The sequence below is a fragment of the Phacochoerus africanus genome, chromosome 14 (genome assembly GCF_016906955.1).
Source record: "Phacochoerus africanus isolate WHEZ1 chromosome 14, ROS_Pafr_v1, whole genome shotgun sequence".
Classification (NCBI taxonomy): domain Eukaryota; kingdom Metazoa; phylum Chordata; class Mammalia; order Artiodactyla; family Suidae; genus Phacochoerus; species Phacochoerus africanus.
This window is the reverse complement of record NC_062557.1, coordinates 55,879,209-55,891,874: the sequence shown is the minus strand read 5'-3', so window position 1 is coordinate 55,891,874 and position 12,666 is coordinate 55,879,209. Positions and strand designations below refer to the sequence as shown.

At 42.6% G+C, this 12,666-nt stretch overlaps 1 protein-coding gene across 2 annotated transcripts in view; it reads right to left on the bottom strand.

Annotated features, from left to right (window-relative positions):
* The window catches only part of MAP2K4 (mitogen-activated protein kinase kinase 4), a 112,548-nt gene that overhangs the window by 52,314 nt on the left and 47,568 nt on the right, over positions 1-12,666 (bottom strand). The window lies entirely within an intron of this gene.

Here is a 12,666-nt window from a genome sequence, read left to right as displayed (position 1 = left end):
CTTTTTTTTGGTTTTTTGTTTTTTTGTGTGTGTCTTTTGCCTTTTTCTAGGGCTGCACCTACAGCATATGGAGGTTCCCAGGCTAGGGGTCCAATCGGAGCCACAGCTGCCGGCCTACACCAGAGCCACAGCAACGCCAGATCCGAGCCTCGTCTGCAACCTACACCACAGCTCACAGTGACGCCGTATCCTTAACCCACTGAGCCAGGAGGCCAGGGATGGAACCCGCAACTTCATGGTTCCTAGTTGGATTCATTTCTGTTGCGCCACGATGGGAACTCCTGGGTCCTTCATCCTTAATCCATCTGTTCATAAATTCTGCTGCACACGAGAATTTCCTGGGGGGATTTTAAAAATCCCAACGCCCAGGAATCATCCTATAGCAATTGAATCAGAATATCTGGGGATAAGAGTCAGAAAACAGTATATTTAAAGATCCCCGGACGATTCTAGCGAAGTCTGGGAACTGGCCCCTTAACATCCTGTCCCTGTTAATGCCATGCGAGGTGGGAGAACCATTAAACCACTAGGCAGCTGGCTCCAAGAGGAAACTGCCCTGGGCTATTCAAAATTGAGCCTCCCAGTCCCTGAGCAATACAGAGCAATGGGGTGAAAAAGAATGATTTGTGGACAGAAGAGCTCACTTGCTACAGATTTTTGTTAAATTAAAAAAAAAAAAAAATCTCCAAATTCCAACCTGGAGGTCAAAGTATTAACTTCTAACCATACTTTGTAAAAAAACCAAATCCAATGAAAATGCAAAATCAGTCTCATTTGTCTGTCTCTGTCTCTCTCACACACAGCCCTCCCCAATGTGTAGGAATGAACTGTATCAAACCAGAGTCCAAGAGACATAAAGATTCCACCGAACAACATCTACATTTTTTCAATTTCATATTAAGTGATCAGCTTAATATGAGATCTTATCAAGTAATATCAGCAAGAACAACTGATGTGACTGGTTATCTCTTTTTTCTTCCCAAATTTAGGAAACGTTTTCTCAGATTAGTAGAACTGCTTCTGGTAGTTACTTTTAAGATTCTCACATATTTAGAATTTTTAAATCACTCCCCCAGAATAATCACTTATGTTTAGTTTTAGTAATAATCAACATTCAAGGTTATAGTTAAAAAGATTATATGCTCTGTCTTATTAACAACCAGCATTCCAAATGCCAATTCTCAAAGCATAATTTTAATACGTCATAATACCAGCCTTCATTCCTACAAGTTCTTTTCAGTTTATAAAATATTTTCACCAATATTATTTAAACCCTAGCACCTAGAGTCACAAAAAGCCCAGAAATGAGTTGCAGAAGTACCATTCGGGTCTGGAGGTGAAGCCAGAACTAGCTAAGATGGAAATCAGGTCTAGGCAAGCAGATCAAGCCCAGTGACTACCTTCCTCAGTCGTCTATTTCATGAAGTAATGAAGCAATTAAGCTAGGAAAGAGTCTAACATAAATAAGTTCCATGTACAATGATTCTTTTTCTTTGATCACTGGCAAATCGACCGATCTCTATGGCTCAATGGAATCACTGGTGAAAATAACAGCACTAGCCTACTGCGGAGGAGAGCTGGGGAAAGTTAATTACAAGGACATAGACCTTGGAAGCAGTATTTTTCAAGTAGTCCCTAATTTACGGGTTGTGGCAGACGGCCTCTATGGTGTTCTCCACCATCTCCACTTTCCTGGTGGCCACAGCTGTGAGTAAGCTCCTCTCTCTGACTATGGATGGGACCTGTAACAAGCTTCCAGATGGATGGGACCTGCCCCTTGCTCCTACCTAACAAAGCCCGGCAACTGTATCACTCCTGATTACAGTGTCATACAACATTTGCTGCTAGCATTCCTGAGAAATGAAATGGGTATTTCATTACCACATAAAGTCATAGCAAAACAAGTTAGAACATTGTCCATTACTTTAAAGACCGAATTTTAGAATTACAGACTATCTCTGCTAAGAGGTCAGGTTACTGTAAGCCTGCTGTGTGGTTTCCAGATAAGACTCTTTCGTCTTTTGGAAAGTGAACAGACTGACAGCTAAGGGCTGTGGGTTACCTTCTTCAGCTGATGGAAAGGTTCAAAAACTGAGTAAGGTGACAGACGTACAACTCTGAATACACTAAAAGCAACAGAATTATAAAGCTTCAATGGGTGAATTGTATGGTATATGAACACTATCTCAATAAAGCTGTTGAAAGAAAAAGAAGAACAGGAGAATGTGATTACTACCCAGAGTGCCATTCTCTCACTTAGACAGGAAGAGAGTTGTGAAAAACCTGTCACAGTTGTGCCACCACCAGGGCATGTTCACAGAGTCTTCATTCATCCTGGGCTGGCAATCTTCCCAGCGAAACTGAATCAATTTCACAGCTCCTGTTCTAAGAGTCAGACCAACCATGCTTGCTTATTCCAAAAGGAACTAACTGTACGTGGGTAAGGCACGCAGTAATCAGACCTGGAAGCCTGACCTCAACCTTCACCAGGAAACTCTAGCAGTTGGTTGGTCAGAGCAGCAACTGTACCAGGCAGCCAAAACCCTACTTGCAGTATTTTATCTTTAGGCAAATCTGTCAAACAAGATTTAAGTGTTATTTCTACTAGAGAGTACCAGAAGTTCCCAGACATTGCATTATTAATTTCTTACCTGAAAATCACTTCAACTTGACTCCACAAACTGGTAACTTATCCCCAGTGCCTTTGTCCTCTCAGTTAACTAGTTAATCACTTTTATATTCCCTCTAAAACAGGGTTAAGTACTGTTCATGGGCAATACTTAACCAGGACAGCCACCACTGTCCTTGCTGGGTGCACTCAAGAAACAAGCAAAGGACTGAGGTTCCAAGTCTCAAATTAACCCCGGTCTCAGACAGAAATACAATCCCAGCTCCCTATCTAGCCCTCTACAAAGTGCTGTAGGAAAAAAAAAAAAAAGGCAGAAAAATCAGTAATTTCTCCTCTGAATTTAGAGTTCTTTAATATGAAAACAAACTTTAGTAGTCTTTGTTGTATTAGGACTTATAATTAGACTATCAAATGATACATGTTCCAGATAAAAAATCAGATACACACTTAAATTTTTTAAAGCCTTGCAGATCACAAGTCTGAATGAAATATGTAGTATATCTCTTGAATACAGTATCTCAAACAGTATGCATTTTTGGACAGTTATTAACAGCACCAAGGGAAGCTGTTTAGATATAGACTGATGGTACCATTAATATGCTTCCCCTACATAAAGGGGAGTAGAATTTTAGTGGCAATAATAAACGCTGACGAAACTTACAGACATCAACACAAAATCAACCTTATTAATCGGAATCAAATTTGAAAAATGAGGAGTTCCCATTGTGACTCGGTGGTTAATGAATCCGACTAGGAACCATGAGCTTGCAGGTTTGATCCCTGGCCTTGTTCAGTGGGTTAAGGATCTGGCATTGCTGTGGCTGTGGTGTAGGCTGGCGGCTGTAGCTCCGATTGGACCCCTAGCCTGGGAACCTCCGTATGCAGTGGGTGCGGCCCTAGAAAAGACCCCCCCCCCAAAAAAAGACTGAAAAATGAATTCACAGGCACACCCTATCCCACTAATAGATACTCAATGACTAATATAAATAGACTGGGTCTATATCCTCCCATGTGGTTAATATCTTCAAATTCCTTTTCAAAAGACTACTCTCTGGCTTCATGAAAGGATACATGTGAATGGCTAGAAAACGCCAAGGATTTTGGCACTCATTCTCCAAAGGCAAATTCTCCTACCCCCAGTCTCCTGGTTCCCTAATGCCATGCTCTCAACTGCCAGCAGCAAATATAGAAACACAACTCTCAGTTAACTCTGCTACAACAATCCTTCTCTGCGTCCTCCTGCAACACCTCGAGAACCACTACCCAGCAGAACGAGTCTGTTCTCTCCCTCCTCCCACCCCTCTCGTTATTTTCTGTGATTCTCAGGGAGTAGGGAGGGCGAGAAAAGGGACTAAAGAGGCTCATCTTTGAGAGGAGGCTCAGAAGAGGCCATCCTTTCTCAGGCAGTCTTTGCAGGAATACTGGAAGATTTTTCTTTTTCTTTTCTCTTTTTGACTTTTTAGGGCCACACCTGAGGCATATGGAGGTTCCCAGGCTAGAGGTCCAATTGGAGCTACAGCTGCCGGCCTACACCACAGCAATGTGGGATCCGAGTCACGTCTGCAACCTACACCACGTCTGCAACCTACACCACAGCTCACGGCAATGCCGGATCCGTAACCCACTGAGCGAGGCCAGGGATCAAACCTGCAACCTCATGGTTCTTAGGTTCGTTAACCACCAAGCCACGACGGGAACTCCTGGAAGACTTTTCCTTTATTCTGTCTGATTACAGAGATCAGATATAGCATGGAGCTTTAAGGTGCCTTAATTGTCTGTGTTTCATATTTTCATCCTTGCTTCTTAAATATTTTAGCAGGCTGCTACTCACTCATCATTTTGTATTACTAGTATGAAATTGCTTTACAAACTCAGAACTTGAGTTCCTCAAGCAAATAAGAACCAAGAGTCAAAACTACTTTACATTTCTAATTGGTAGCTAATTTTTCATACTATTAGTATGTGAACTGTCTTTTAAGCACCTAAGTGTAAAACAACTACATTCTCAGGCTTACTTTTACTGTTCTGGGAGGACATTCATCCAACCAAGTCAACGAGAAAAAAAGATTTTATAGCAGTAAGTTTTATTAACAGACACATTTCGCTATGCATGTATTTTACCAACTATACCTATTTGAAATCTAGCGTATTTTTGAACCTCTTAGAGTGTCTACACGTTAGTTTCTATAAACTATGATCAGCCAGCTTCATTTAATCCCAACCTATGCTTTAAACCTTATCTCATTCTATTTCCCTACACATACTCTGAATGCCAATAGAAAAATTAACAGTTCAAGTGATTATAGCTGGATCTGAATCTTTCTAGAAGTGAAGCTATTTAAGCTTAAGCATACGATTCAACATGGGTGGCACTTAATACACGAGATAGTCTGTTAAAGGAAGAAAAGAAGAAGACTCCCATTCCTACCGCTTCCTGACACCTCGGTGTGCTGGTCTAGATGTGCGTGGTCACGGAACAACCGAATTCCCCTAGAAAGGAAGTAGGGATTTCACCCTTCTGGCCTCGCAGGAAACTCCGCCTGAAAATCTTCAGGGAACTGGGGAGGATTTTCCCTTCATGGCTCGGTGGTTAATGAACCCAACTGGGATCCATGAGGATGCGGGTTCAACCCTGGCCTCGCTCAGTGGGTTAAGGATCCGCGTTGCCATGAGCTGTGGCGTAGGCCGGTGTAGCTCCAATTAGACCCCTAGCCTGGGACCCTCCATCTGCCATGAGTGAGGCCCTAAAATAGAATAAAAAAAAAAAATCCTCGATTGAGCCTCACATGTTCCTCTTCTGTACCACGTAGGGTGAAATCAAGAAACACCCATGTGTGGCAAACTCCTCATCTAGTAACATTTTTTACAAGCGTATTAGGCCAGTTTGGTGCTGCTTCTTTTTAGTGAGTCCTAATTCCGGCCCACTTCTAACCATCTTTGCCTAAGTCCTATGATGATAATCTCCAGAAGGTCTAGATAGAGGTTTCACTTTCAGGTGCAGAGGTGGGGACACTGGGAGTAGGCTACAGTCCTTCCAGTCACAAAAGGGGCAGGGTTTCCCCTGCGGTCCCAGCATCCACACTGGAATCGCCTGTCTGCGACTTGCTTCTTCACCATGGGCAGCTGTCACGTCCTAAACACTCTGAAATATATCCAAACCTGCTAAATGAAACTTCCGAGGGACACGAGCCTAGACATCTGCCATCACTACGATGGCTTTAAAATGTGCTCAGAAGGTGAGAGGAAACCGGAGACCTTGCCTGCCTAAGTCAATGGTCTGCATACTCTCATAACGACACAAAGGCTCCCCACCCAGAGTCAAGTCTCAAACCAACGGCTCTGTTCATTCATTTATGGAATTGACTTATTTTGACTCATGTACATATTTCCCATTGTCATAATCTAGTCATGAGTCTAAATCTCTCAAAACTCTGATTCTTATTTTGGTTCCAACTACCTTTCATTAAAATTCCAGATTCAGGAGTTCCCGTCATGGCGCAGTGGTTAACGAATCTGACTAGGAACCATGAGGTTGCGGGTTCAGTCCCTGCCCTTGCTCAGTGGGTTAACGATCCGGCGTTGCCCTGAGCTGTGGTGTAGGTTGCAGACGCGGCTCGGATCCCGCGTTGCTGTGGCTCTGGCGTAGGCCGGTGGCTACAGCTCCGATTCAACCCCTAGCCTGGGAACCTCCATATGCCGTGGGAGCGGCCCAAGAAATAGCAACAACAACAACAACAACAACAACAAAAAGACAAAAGACAAAAAAAAAAATTCCAGATTCAGGAGTGCCCGTTGTGGCTCAGCAGGTTAAAAACCCGATTAGTATCCATGAGGATGGGGGTTCAATCCCTGGCCTTGCTCAATGGCTCAGTAGGTCGCAGAGGCAGCTCGGATCTGGGATTGATGTGCCTGTGGCATAAGCTGGCAGCTAACTTCCACTTGCAGCAGGTGCGGCCATTAAAAAAAGAAAAAAAAAAAACCAATTCCGATTCACTTTGCTGTTCTTGGGGGAGGGAGCTGAGGAGAGAATGACTGGAAGTAAAAGTTCAGACACTGCTCCTGGTCTCCTGTGAATACTCCCATACTCCCTCTAACCCTGAGCTTCCGTTTGCATCACAGAGGCCTGAGCGCCCTGCCCTAGAAAAGTTTAACATCCTTTCCAGGAGGTCAACAAGTCTACTGCAGAGAATATGCCTCAGAGGTTTCCAAAGGAAGCTGGCAGGCAACTGGCTATTCTTGACACAGAATAAGGGCTAAGAAGCCAAAACCCAGTTCTTCAGTCCCATATGCAGTGGCCTCAACTATGGCCCCAACAAAAGCCGTGTCCCTCTGGAACCTCAGAAGGTGCCCTTATTTTTACAGATATAATTAGGATAATGGTCATGAACAAAGACCATTCTGGCTTAGTGTCCTTAGAGACAGAAAGAGACAGGCAAGTGAGGACAGGCAGCATGGATTATGCTACCAAAACCCAAGCAACGCCGGGAGCCCCCAGAGCTGGAACCAGGACGGAGGGATCTTCCTCTAGAGCCTTAAGAAGGAGCGTGGCCCTGCCAACACCTTGGCTTCTGCTTCCTGGCCGCTTAAACCCGAGAGGATAAATTTATGTTGCTTTAAGACACCAAGTCTGTGGTCATTGTCACGGCAGCCCCAGGAATCAGATATACCATCTATATCACAAGTCACTAAACTTACTATGTGAGGGATAGACAGTAAATACCTTCGGCTTTGCCAGCCATACAAGTCTCCATGGCAACTATGTAACCAGATGGGTGTGGCTACGTGCCAATAAAACTTTACCTCAAAGCTGGCAGCAGGCAACATGGGACAGCGAGCTGCAGTTTGCTGACTACATAGTTTAAATGCTATCTCATCATCTAAAGGACACCAATCATTTAGATGATCTAAATTCTATCTTTTCATTTTGCTTATCACTTCTCTTTCAAATTTACAATTATGCTCTGGAGGATAAGAAATTCCACTTAGCCACCCAAGTCCTAGAGCGTATTTCCAGGATTTAATCTCGAGATACATTTCAGGCTTTTTCTTAAAAGTCTTCCACAAACCTATGGGGAGCAGGGCTGAGGGGCTGACACCTGTTCCCCGACTCTCCCACCGCCTAGGCCGGTGAGTACGAGGCAGCAGCAAAGGGCCCTCGGCCTCGCAGCCCTCAGGGCCTCCAGCCCTTATAGCAATAACAGCTAATTACCTAACGGCTCTCTTCCTCCTGAACAGGAGAACCTCACTCCCCAACCTTGCCAAGGCCGACTCATTTACCTTTGATAAATAAATATTTTCTTGTGTCTAGAACCAGCATACATAAAATCCCTTTATTATCTAATCAGTTTGAAGTATGTTTTCTCCTCTTATTTCATGATCAAATTCTTCTGCTTAATTTACCTTGATCTTGATTTCCACCCAACGCTATCAAACATATTCTTTTCCCCAAATTATTTCTTCCTCCTTTTCCTTCATTTAATCAAGCCAGCATATACTAAAATGCCTCAGGCTGTCTTACTCTCTCCTCAGCATATATATATATATATATATATATACACAACTCATAATCCTCCTTAGACAGGAAAATAAACATAACACATACCCTGAACACCACTGCAACTGTTCTTCTGTGTCCATACTGCTAGGCTGTCTAGATGAATACTGCTTTATGCATCCTTCTGCAATGCAGCTCTGTTAATTCCGGAAATTTCCACAGTAAACGCGATCTGTCAGTTGCCATGGAAACTGCCTGCTTCCTGGCACTACCAACAAAATGAGTATCTTTGCTAACATCTAAGATGAGGCAGAAGGAAAAATTAAAGATAGAAAGATGTCTAGAAAAACTGCTCAAACACTCCAAAGATAAACAAATTCTGACATCTATATTCAGAGACCAGAAGGTATTAATTGTACAGATCTGCAGTATTTTGAACAAGTAAGATTTATCAAGTAGAAATATCACCAAGGACGCGAGTAACGGAGAACCTAACAAACATTCATGTTTACATCTTGCTGCATATTCCCCAGGAGCGATTGCTGGTCAGCTGAACTCAAAGCTTAGTAACGGCAACTGAACCCGCCGTCCAAGCCAGAGCTGTAGCAGTCACCACGAACACCTTCCGTCTTCACGGCCCCCATGAAAATGATCACCCATTTTCCTTAATGCTACTTCCAAACTCTTTGGAACCTGTCCATCTCCCTCTCCCTCTGCTGTCATCAGCCTAATGTCCTTACCACCCTTATACTTTAGCGACACCACCACAGCCTCACCAGGCTCCCTACTCCTGCCCTCGCTTCCTCCACTGCACAGTCCACACAGCGGCCGGAACACCCACTTTGGAACGGAAGTGCGTTCATGTCGCGCACCCGCTGACAGCCCTGCCGCTGCTTCCCACCGAGCGTCGAACACCAACCCAGATCTGCCTACAAGGCCCTACCTGCGACGTCATCTGGCCCGTGGCTCTCTCTCCACCCTCACCTGAAATCCACTTCTCCCTCCTCATCCAGTCATTCTCCATTCAAAGTGGCAGTCTTTCACTTCCACAAAAAGCTGAACCCCCCCCCGCCCCCCGATTTGTTCCCTCTCCTTGCAACATTCCTATCAGGCCCTTCCCCAATCTAGGGAAAAAACTACCCATGAACCTTTAGCTTCATAAAGCTTCTCTTTTTTTCAACACGAAATACCTAGTGCCCATCTAGGAGATAGCAGGCATTCAATGAACACCTGCCAAATGTACGACCAAACACATACTGCGTTGCTTTGGCTTCTGACCGCTGTCAGTTGCTCACAAACTCTGATGCACTCCCTGGACTCTGAGATAACCTCTATCCCTTCCTTACGCTCTCCTTTTTCTGTGCCCATTGAAACACCAAGATGAGGAGGAATCTGATTTCTGCAGCTCCTCAACGGGAGAGGCGGGGCAACCATCTGGGCAGACCTGCAATGCTCTCTGTATCACTGGTCCTCAACCAGGAGCATCTTTGCACCCCAAGGGTGTGGAGACATTTCCGGTTGTTACACCTGAGGAAGGAGGGCGCTGCAGCATCTAGTCCCTAGGATGGAGAAAACAGCACTACAGCCAAAAATTATCCCGCCTAAAAGGTGGCTAATGCCAAGGCTGAGAAGACACAGCTACTTCCAAGTCTTCTAAGAAAGGAGAAAGGCCCAAAATAGTCAATCTGTAAAGGACTAAACATCTCAATTAAAAAAAAGCAACATCTCACTAACACAAAGTTAAAGTTGTTCTTTAAAACATTATTTTTCATTAAAGAGTGAAAATAATCTAAACAGCTGTACAATGCAATGAAAGGTATACAACTAAATGAAAAACAGGGCATGTACTTATTTAGAAATATCTTCAAGATAAACTAGGTGGGAAAAAAACCGAGGTATAAAGCAGCATATGATAAACCTGCTTTTTGTATAACTATTTTCATGGCTTTATAGAAATTATTACATATTGTGATATATGAACAAGATTTTCTACAAGGACATACTATACTTAATAGAGTTACATCTTCAGAGAGAAATATGAACGACATGGAGTTTTTATTTTTTAACTTCTGTACCAATTGAATTCTTTGATCAGAAGCATATATTATTCATTTATTTTTTTAAAGGGTAAAAGGAACCATCTAGAAGGTAAGATTACGGGCCGTTTTGATTTTCTCCTTTATACTTTTCTGTATTTAACAAGAGAAAGAAAGAAAGGAAAGGATGGAGGGAGGAAAGAAAAAAAAAACGCTAGTAAGTAAATGTGTTTTTTTTAAAAAAAAAGTTTTAAAAAAAAAAGCACAATAAAGACAAAATGTCTCCACACTTTTTCTAGGAGAATCTAACTACTTACAGGCTGCACCATATCTCATGGGACTTGATGCTCTAGATTAATCCTCAAAAGATAACTGATAAACTGTTTTAAATTTTCCCTCTTGGCTTCTTTCAAGCATCATGAAAGGGAAGCCAACAGGGCAGAAACATGTGTCACAATATTGTTCTACAGGCATAAGAGCTAAATTCAGTAAAAACACAGGGTCCGTGTACTTATCGAGTGACTGATAAAGTACTGAGCCACTCTGACAGCAAGAACCAAAAACCGCAAGTACTGTTCTCTGAGAGTAAATAACATACGCATCATTTTTAGCATCATTGTTCTGGCTTTTTTTGTAAGTGAGGTATGGTTTTCTTAAAGAGAAATGCACAAATTGTATGGAGCCTGATGAGTTAACAAATACGTACACACCCTTCTATCTCCTAACAAGACGGAGGACAGTCCACCACCCCAGAGCGTTCTCTGCAGCCATTCCCGGCAGCCCCTTCCAGAGACACACACTGCCAGATTCCAGCCAGCACAGGAGAGTCTTCCCTGCTTGAGAATCTCACGGAGACATAATCAAACAGTGTGTTCTCTCCTCTGGCCTCTTCTGCTCAGCGTTTCGGGAGACGCAGCAGTGTCCCCGTGGGCACCAACACTTGGTTCCTTTTTATTGTTGAGGGCAACTTCACTGAACTATATACAATCTGTTTATCCATTCTTTCACCGACATCTGGGTTGTCTTTAGTTCGGGGCACTTATGAATAAAGTTTTTATGAACGACTGTACGCAAGTCTTTCCGAGGACCTTTTCATTTTGGGTAAATAACAAGGAGTGGAATTCCTGAGTCATGGAAGAAGTATGTTTATAAGAAACTATCAAAAATTTTTCTAAAGTGCCTGTACCATTTTCTACTTTCCCAACAATACATGAGAATTTCAGTTATACCCTAGACTTGCCAATATACTGTGTGGTCTTTTATATTTTATGCACCCTAGTGGTGTGTACTGCTACTTCCTTGTGGTTTAATTTGCATTTTCCTAGCTACTGACATTCTAAGGCACACTTTTCACATACTTATCATCCATTCCCATACCTCTTTTGTGAAATGTCTGCTAGGTCTTTAGCTCACATTTTTAATTGAGTTGTTTTGCGTTGTACTTCATTATATTTACTAAAAAGTCCTCTGTCAAATATATTAACTGTGAATATTTTCTCTCAGTATGTAGCCTGCCTATTTTCTTAAGAAGCTTTTGGTGAGCAGAAATTAAAAATTTTGGTATAACCCAATTTACCATTTTTAGTAATTACTTCTTTCTTTGACCTATCAATGAAATCTTTGCCTAGGCCAGCTTTTAGAAGCTTCATAGGATTTTTGCTTTTAGGTTGATGCTCCATCTCAAACTAATTTTTGCACATGGTATGAGATATGAACCAATATTTATTCTGTTCTATTCCTTTCTCCAGTTGTTCCATCACTATCTCCTTTTCCCCACTGAACAATACAGGCAGTTTGATCAAGAATCAATTGATTTTAGGGGTGTTTGCCTACTGGATTTTTTTTTTTTTTTGTCTTTTTGCCTTTTCTAGGGCCACTCCCGCTGCATATGGAGTTTCCCAGGCTAGGGGTCGAATCGGAGCCATAGCCACCAGCCTACACCACAGCCACAGCAACTCGGGATCCGAGCCGCGTCTGCAACCTACACCACAGTTCACGGCAACGCCGGATCCTTAACCCACTGAGCAAGGGCAGGGACCAAACCCGCAACCTCATGGTTCCTAGTCGGATTCGTTAGCCACTGTGCCATGACAGGAACTCCTCTACAGGACTTTCTATTCTATTCCACTGATTTATTTGTCTATCCTTAATGTCTTTCCACAAAGCCCTAACTACCATAGATTTATAGCAAAACTTAAGTTTTAAGTCCTCTTTTACCTGAAAGTTTAAGCAATTTATTCTTTTGTAAAATTGCTTTTGGCTATTCTAGGTCCTCTGCATTTCCATATAAATTTTAGAATATAAATATATATGTATATATGTATGTATGTATGTATGTATGTTGGGATTTCATTGAGATTACATGAATCAAGCAGTCCATGTGGGAAAAACACACATGCCAGTAATTAATATTGTGGTTTCCAATCCATGAACTTGGCATTTTAATTCATGTATTTAGGTCCTTGATTTCTCTCAGCAATAGTTTTTAGTTTTATAGTTTCAGTACA